The sequence below is a fragment of the Leopardus geoffroyi genome, chromosome E1 (genome assembly GCF_018350155.1).
Source record: "Leopardus geoffroyi isolate Oge1 chromosome E1, O.geoffroyi_Oge1_pat1.0, whole genome shotgun sequence".
NCBI lineage: Eukaryota > Metazoa > Chordata > Mammalia > Carnivora > Felidae > Leopardus > Leopardus geoffroyi.
Window position 1 is genome coordinate 4734371 of NC_059330.1, and position 6912 is coordinate 4741282.

Consider the following 6912-nt stretch of genomic DNA (forward strand, 5'->3'; position numbering starts at 1 on the left):
TACGCCCGCCCAGCGCAGAAAGTTCCCGTGACACAGTCAGCAGGGCCAGAACCAGTGGGGTAACCTCGAAGCAGTCACTTACCCTCACTGTTTAGCTAAGGACATGGAAGGGGGGGGCTGCCTATGACCATGAAGGAACTGGAAGCAAAGTTCAGACAGGAACTCAGATTTGCTCACCGCTGGGTCGGTGTCTGGAGTGACTAAACTCTGCATGTGTGTATGTGCATGCATGCATGCATGAGTATGTGTACGTGCATATGTGCATGTATGTGCATTGTGTGTGCATGTGCATACGCGCATACATGTGTGTGCATTGTATGTGTGCGCATGTGAGCACATGTGCATACATGTGTGCATGCACGTGTGCACACATGCGTGTGTACATGTGTGTGCATACATGTGCGTGTGTGCATACGTGTGTGTGTGTAAATTTGAAAACACAGGGTGTTGGGGTAGGAACTGTAGTACAAAGGTAAGTGAAGCAGTAAGTCACAGATCCCACTTAGGATCCAGGGAATAAAAACATGTCCCCAGAAATGTGTACGAAGGATCAGGGGGTGACCATCGGTGGATGTGGGGGACGGAGAGAACTCCAGATGTGTTAGGATTTCAACAGTGGAGGTGGCCGGGCGGGAGGAGGAAGGGCGGCCGTACCCGCAGGCGTGCGGAATGTCAGGTGGGTGTCAGTCTGGGACCTGTGTGCTCAGCTCACAGGCAGAGGGGGCCCTTGATGATGTCTGGGCAGAGCAGTGACAGCTCAGAGCTGTGTTTCCAACAGGCTTGACTAAGGAGGACCATGCCATCTGAGCCAGTGTGAATGGACCGGTCTGTGACATTGGTCGCCTCGAACCCTAATCACTTTTTGGCCAAATGGCTTGTGACCCACGTGTAGCTCAGATCCCCACGTCTTCAAATCGCTAGCTGCTGAAGTCCAAAAAGTGGCTTCAGTCAACCCGTGGAAGGCAGGAGGAGACTGTCAAATTTGCTTCTTCCTCTTGCTGTGGAGCAATGATTGATAGTCAAACCATCTTTATCTCCGGAGCTCAGAGTGATTTAAAACACAGAACTATTAGTAGTTCCTTACAGAAATGGCTAGAGCCACAAAAAAAAAAAAAAAAAAGCCTGTGTGTGTCTTCAGCCCCGAATTTCAAGCAGTGGATCGGAGGCAGTGGATTGCTCAGAGCTTCGAGGGAGAAAGGTGGGCGCGACCCGGACCCGGTGGGCGCTGAACCGTGTGCCCCGCAACAGGCCCCTCAGGCCTAAGAAGCGACCCAGAGATCGCAGTGTGGAATTTGAATCCCCGCCTGGGGGGCTGTCTGGGGTCCCTCATGGCTGACAGGACTGACTCCCGCTTGAGGGCAACCCAGCTGGTGTCACCACCCTGAGCTCTCCCCAAGGAGGCTCAGATGAAGGGGGAAGAGCCAGGCGGCAGGAGACTCTCTATTTAAGGCTCCCTCTGAGCGCCAACAACCTGCTAAGGTCACAGCTGAGCTGCGCTTCCCACGGGAAATGGCCTTCTTGTGCCCTGTCCCACGGAGCCTCTCAGAAGGTGACAACGTGACCCACGGGGCTGCGCCCTTTTGGCCGCGGGGAGATTATTTTTGGCTGCAGATTTTATCAGGTACCTTTACTTATTGATCACTCCTGACACTAAAGACCCTGTGAGGGTCCGGATTCACTGTAAGGACTGAAAGCAAGTCACTTACGGGGTAAAAAGTCGTGTCCTTTTAACTTTCGGACAAGTGGTCACCGTGTCTGAAGGGTCACTGTCTGTGCCGCGTCCCCAGGCGGTGGCAGGATTGAGCCTGGTAGAGGATGTTGGGAGAGTGCCTAACGCTGCATCTGGCAGCCGAGGTCAAGGTCTCCCGTAAGGCTGCCCTTGTCATTCCTTCATCAGCACGGCCAGGCCTCAGCCTTGCCGGGGGTGGGGGGGCGGGGGGGGTGCTGGTAGGCAGAGGGTCGCTGACTTCTCTCTGCCTCCTGACTGGACGGGCTGTGCCTGTGAGGAGAGCATGTACTCCACCCTCTGCAGCCCAGGGAGGGGCGCACATCCCAAACCCGCCCTCCTCCCAGAGACCTGCAGGCCTTTCCCTGGTGCAGGTGGAGATGTGACCGGCTCAGACGGCCATAAGCTGGTGGGCGCAACCGGGGACACAAAACAGGAGGAGATCTTAGGTTTCTGGCTTGAGGAGACTTCTCAGAAAAGCTGGCTTTTGCCCCTGCAGTGGTACCGAGATGCCCTCAAAACGGGCGCTCACGGGGTATGCCTTGTTCTTCAGGCCTTCACACCCGTTGCCCATGGGACAGACCCCAGGCCCAAAATAGGTGCAGCTGCTACGGAGGCTCATCTCACCCAGAGCTGAGGCTGAGCCGTATTTGGAAACGTACGTCCCCCCACCCCCGTCCTTCCCCGCCCTCCCCACTCTGAGCTTTGAGGCCTCAAGACCTGGGTTCTCCCTCCCTGTCCTGCTCTAGCTTTCTTGGGGACCTCTTCTCCCATTCCCTGTGCCTGGGCCCCTAGTAAGCAGCGGGTAAATGACAGATGAATGAAGGAGCATCGAAAGAAACACAGGCCTGAATCTTCTAGCAGCCGAGCTTGGGGGAGGCTCTGGCCCTGGGGCTCACGAGCTGCCAGCCTCCAGCCTTGACACCTCACCCCCACGAGCCTCCTCTCCGACACTTGATTCTCCCTCCAGGCTCCTGAGCTGGCGTGAATCGCAAACACTCATTGTTTCAGAAAGCCAAGAAAATCAAGTTGGGGGTTAGGATGGCTCACAGATTTGTAGAGGCCCCTGCTGGGGTATTATTGTGTCTTTGCTCCCGATCCTAGGAGGCAGTCAGGACAGAAAGAACAAAGAAGACCACAGGGTTTTCCCCAAGGGCACACAATCTCCACCACTGTACTTTTCTTGCCAGGAATTCCGTTTGGCCTAAAGCACTGAGCCCCTGCTGTTCACAGAGCACCTCGATCGCTGCTAAAGGGATTGACTTTCTTATGCTCTTAAAAAAGCGTGTCACCCTGTCACCTTCCTCCGTTTCCCATTACCTCTGTGTTTTGTTTTTCATCATTATTACTTGAGTGCTTGTGTTTCCCTTACTGTCCTGGAGGTCCGAGGTTCTGGCTTACTTTGATTTTTTATGCTTGAGTCACTGGGTACCCCTGTGCTGATGATAACTGTCCCCTTTTTTTTTTCCTTCCAATCTAAGCTGCCCTTTCTCTCAGCAAGCTAGTGTCAGGTTTCTTGATGAAGGTGGTCTAAGAGTGTGTTATCACCCGCTCCCCTAAATCTCCTCAGAGCTCCTGAGCGAGGGTCATGTCTACTTTGATAAAATGCTGAGAAGGCCCACAAATGCCCGGGTGGTGGGGGCTCCCAGCTCCTCACTGCCATGGAAAGCCTGAAACATCTTAGCTAAAAATAATCAGTGCCATAATGGCCTGCCTCCGGACGCATGAGAGCCTCGGGAATGTCTCGGCATTGCTTAGGGTAAACCAGATCACTGCTCAGCTCCAGCAGGCGGCCTCAGAACCTCTGAACCTCAGCTGTTTTTCACAGTGGGATTATTGGTAGGGGCAGAAATAGAGCTCCGTGTCCTGGTGGCTTCCTCACCCCACATTCCTAGGCACACTTTGCTTTATTAAAGCTCTCAGCTGTCACCGTGATCCAAGCGTGGAGAAAGGAGAGACTGCCCTCAACAGCTGTTGGCGGGCTGCAGACCAGCCAGTGTGCCCCCATAAGGACATGTTACTCTTATTAGAAGCTGTGTCCCTCTTATGTCCTTAAGAAGGGGGCCATCTGCCAATCATAAATCAAGATCTCGTCTGTTCCAAATACAGAAGAAGTCGGCCATCTTAGTCGGCAATCCCTTTATAGCTGACGAATTTTTTTTTTTAATCGTGTGCTCCAGCATGTATTTCTTGTGTAATTAAAAATCATAAAAGGTAATAAAAAATAGAAATCTGCTAAGAGACTGGAGGCTCCATAAAGAATTCAGAAAGTCAGAGGTTTCTGGACAGTATAAGAATCACAGGGGGAGGAAATAAATAACTTCCATGCTCAAACCTCAGGGGAAAAAAAATAAAAGAGAAAAGGGAGGCTGTTTAGAAAAAGGAAAAGTAATTTGAAGTGGCCCTTAATTTGGAGGTAGTGGGGTTCTACCTAAAGAAGTTAGCCAGAAGCGGAGGGACCCTGCACCCTCTTTTGTCATCCTGTTTTGGGGCTCACATGCAGCAGAACCAGTGGGTACTGCAAACGGGCGAAAGATCACCCACGTTCCTACCAGACGGTCATATGGCCCAAAGGAGGGAAGACTGTCTGAAGAAGGGGTGGGCTGAGTGGGTGGGCAAGAGAGGGTTGCGGTGGAATCCCTGGAGGAAATCAACACAGATAGTCAGTAGTTAGAAAAAAAATTCACACTCTGGGTTTTGTCAGCCCCGTCCCAACACACCTGTGCCCATGCCCCCATCTCCCCAGTGTTTCTCAAGTCGGGTTTGCCTGCTGCTCTTTGAGTTTTGGGGTCCAGAGAGATTCTCAGCTCTGCCATTTTGGCCTTGAGCAAGTTATTCTATTTCAGTGTTCCACGGAAGACGTGAGGCAGTGTGTGCTGGGAGCCCACAGTAAGGGTTCAATAAATAGTGCCTGAGATCATCATCCTCCCCTCCGCTCCCAGGCAAGTCTTCCTCTCTCCTGCTGTGTGGCCTGCTGAGTCCTTATTTGGAAGGAGATCGTGCTTTCATTTCCCCTCTGCAGTAACAAGGCCTGTATTTTCTGCAATCATGACATTATGACTTACGTTCCCTTGTTTTACGGAGCAAATGCACTGGCAAAGTTGTTCGTAACAGGAACTCTTAGGAAATTTGCTTTTCCGTTTTACCCTTCACAAAATTAAAGCCTACTAGAGATAGTCATGGATCGCTTCCAGAACCAACTGTTCATCACCTTCTCCTTTGTGGGAAATACGGTGCTTTGCTGATAAGAGAACATATCGGGTCCTACAGCCCCAGAGGTTTTGAAATTTGTGGCCCCAGTTCTGTGTAGAATGCATCGGGGCCTTGTCTATCAATTTGTGAAGTCTCAAGTTCTACAGAATAAGTTTACTTCAAAGATGGCCCTTCCTTCATTCCTTCCCTTCCTCCCTCCCTCTTTTCCTTCCCTCCTTCCTCCCTTCCTTCATTCCTTCCTTCTCTCTTCCTTTCTTGTATTTTAGTATGTATTTTTTCAAAGACTATTTCAGAAAACATAATCATAACATCACATTATACCTTGAAAATGAACAAGAACCCCGTGGCACTATCAAATATCCAGTCACTATTCAAGTTTCACCAACAGGGAGGCGTGTGTGTGTGTGTGTGTGTGTGTGTGTGTGTGTGTGTGTGTTGTGTGTATGTCCCTCACAAGGCTGTGCTGAGCACTCGGTGGACAGGTCTGTTAAATATCTTTTAATCTATAGTTCTCCCTCCGTTTCTTTTATGTATTTTTCCTTGTAATTTATTGATTGAGAAAACTAGATTTTTTTTTTCAGTTGAGTTCCCCACATCCCAGAGTTTATTGGATCTCGGGTCCCTGTCGCCTACTGTGTGCTTCCATCAGGAGGTGCATAATGTAATGTCCGGTTGTCTGTGTTTTTGCCACACCGGTAGCCACAGTCCATCAGGGGCTCATGATCCATATCACAATTGTGAGGTTCCAGTTTTTGCGACTTCTGTATTTACCCGTTTGACAACGAGAGACTGTCTGCTTCCCGGGGCACCCACCTCCCATGGAAGGCCACCTGTAAGCAGTCCTTATCACTTCTGAGCGGCTCTGAGCCACCGCCAGCCTTTTGGTCCAGCCTCGGGCCTGGGTCCCCATGGGACTTGTTCCCACTGTGACTTCCTCCTAGCAGCCGCCGCCCCAGAGAGCCATGTCACTTTGTAGTCTCAGTGTTCCCAGAAAGTATTGAAAGCAAGTCAAAGAGACACGGTCTTTGAGACAAAATTCTCTGAAACCACTGACACGTGAAGTCTGACATTGATATTGGCCTTCTTTCTAGTGACGGATCGAGGAGGTGCTAAACTCCATGCTGGGTGCTGAAGGGAACTCCCCGCTGGGCCTTTGATGCCCACGGAGTCTCTCCTCTTCTAGAATTGGACAGAGAAGGGAACTTGGCAACTCTTTCTGATAAGTTTCATTATGACAAGAAACAGATGATTCCGGGTTGGAAGGAGCTATTGCCAGCAGCAGCTCAGCCAGAGAGTTATAGTGACTTCCTGCCATTTTCCTCTCTCTTAAGGCAAAGGCAGGTTCACCCTGGGTAAAGGGTAAGATTTTCCGTTGTGAGGCTTTGAAATAGTGCAGACGGAGCCAGGGACTCAGTGGTAGATTCAGACTGAGCTCTTGGACAGGCCCAACACCAGCTCCTTCATTTGTGTGTCCCTGATAGTTTGCACAGTGCTTTGCTAGACTCCAGGGGGCCTTCCTGGTAGGCTGTAGACAGGGGACTCTGCCCCTTGCCCTGTAACCCTATTCAACAGGAGACAGGATTTTCCCTGACCTGAACCTTTGTGTTTCCCTCATGTCATATTGAGGGGCAACTCTTTTAACAAACTCCCCCATTTTGCTCCCCCTGCCAAAGCAGTGGTTAATCTAGGAGTATCTTTTCCTTATGATCCAATCTCATATTTAAAAGCAGTCTTGGGGCACCTGGGTGGCTCAGTTGGTTAAGCGGCCGACTTCTGCTCAGGTCACGATGTCGCGATTTGTGGGTTCGAGCCCCACGTGGGGCTCTGTGCTGACAGCTCGGAGCCTGAGCCTGCTTCCGATTCTGGGTCTCCCCGCCCCCTCTGCCTCTCCCCTGCTTGTGCTCTCTCTCTCTCTCTTTCTCTCTCTCCCTCAAAAATAAACATTAAAAAAAATTTTTTTTTCAACGTTTATT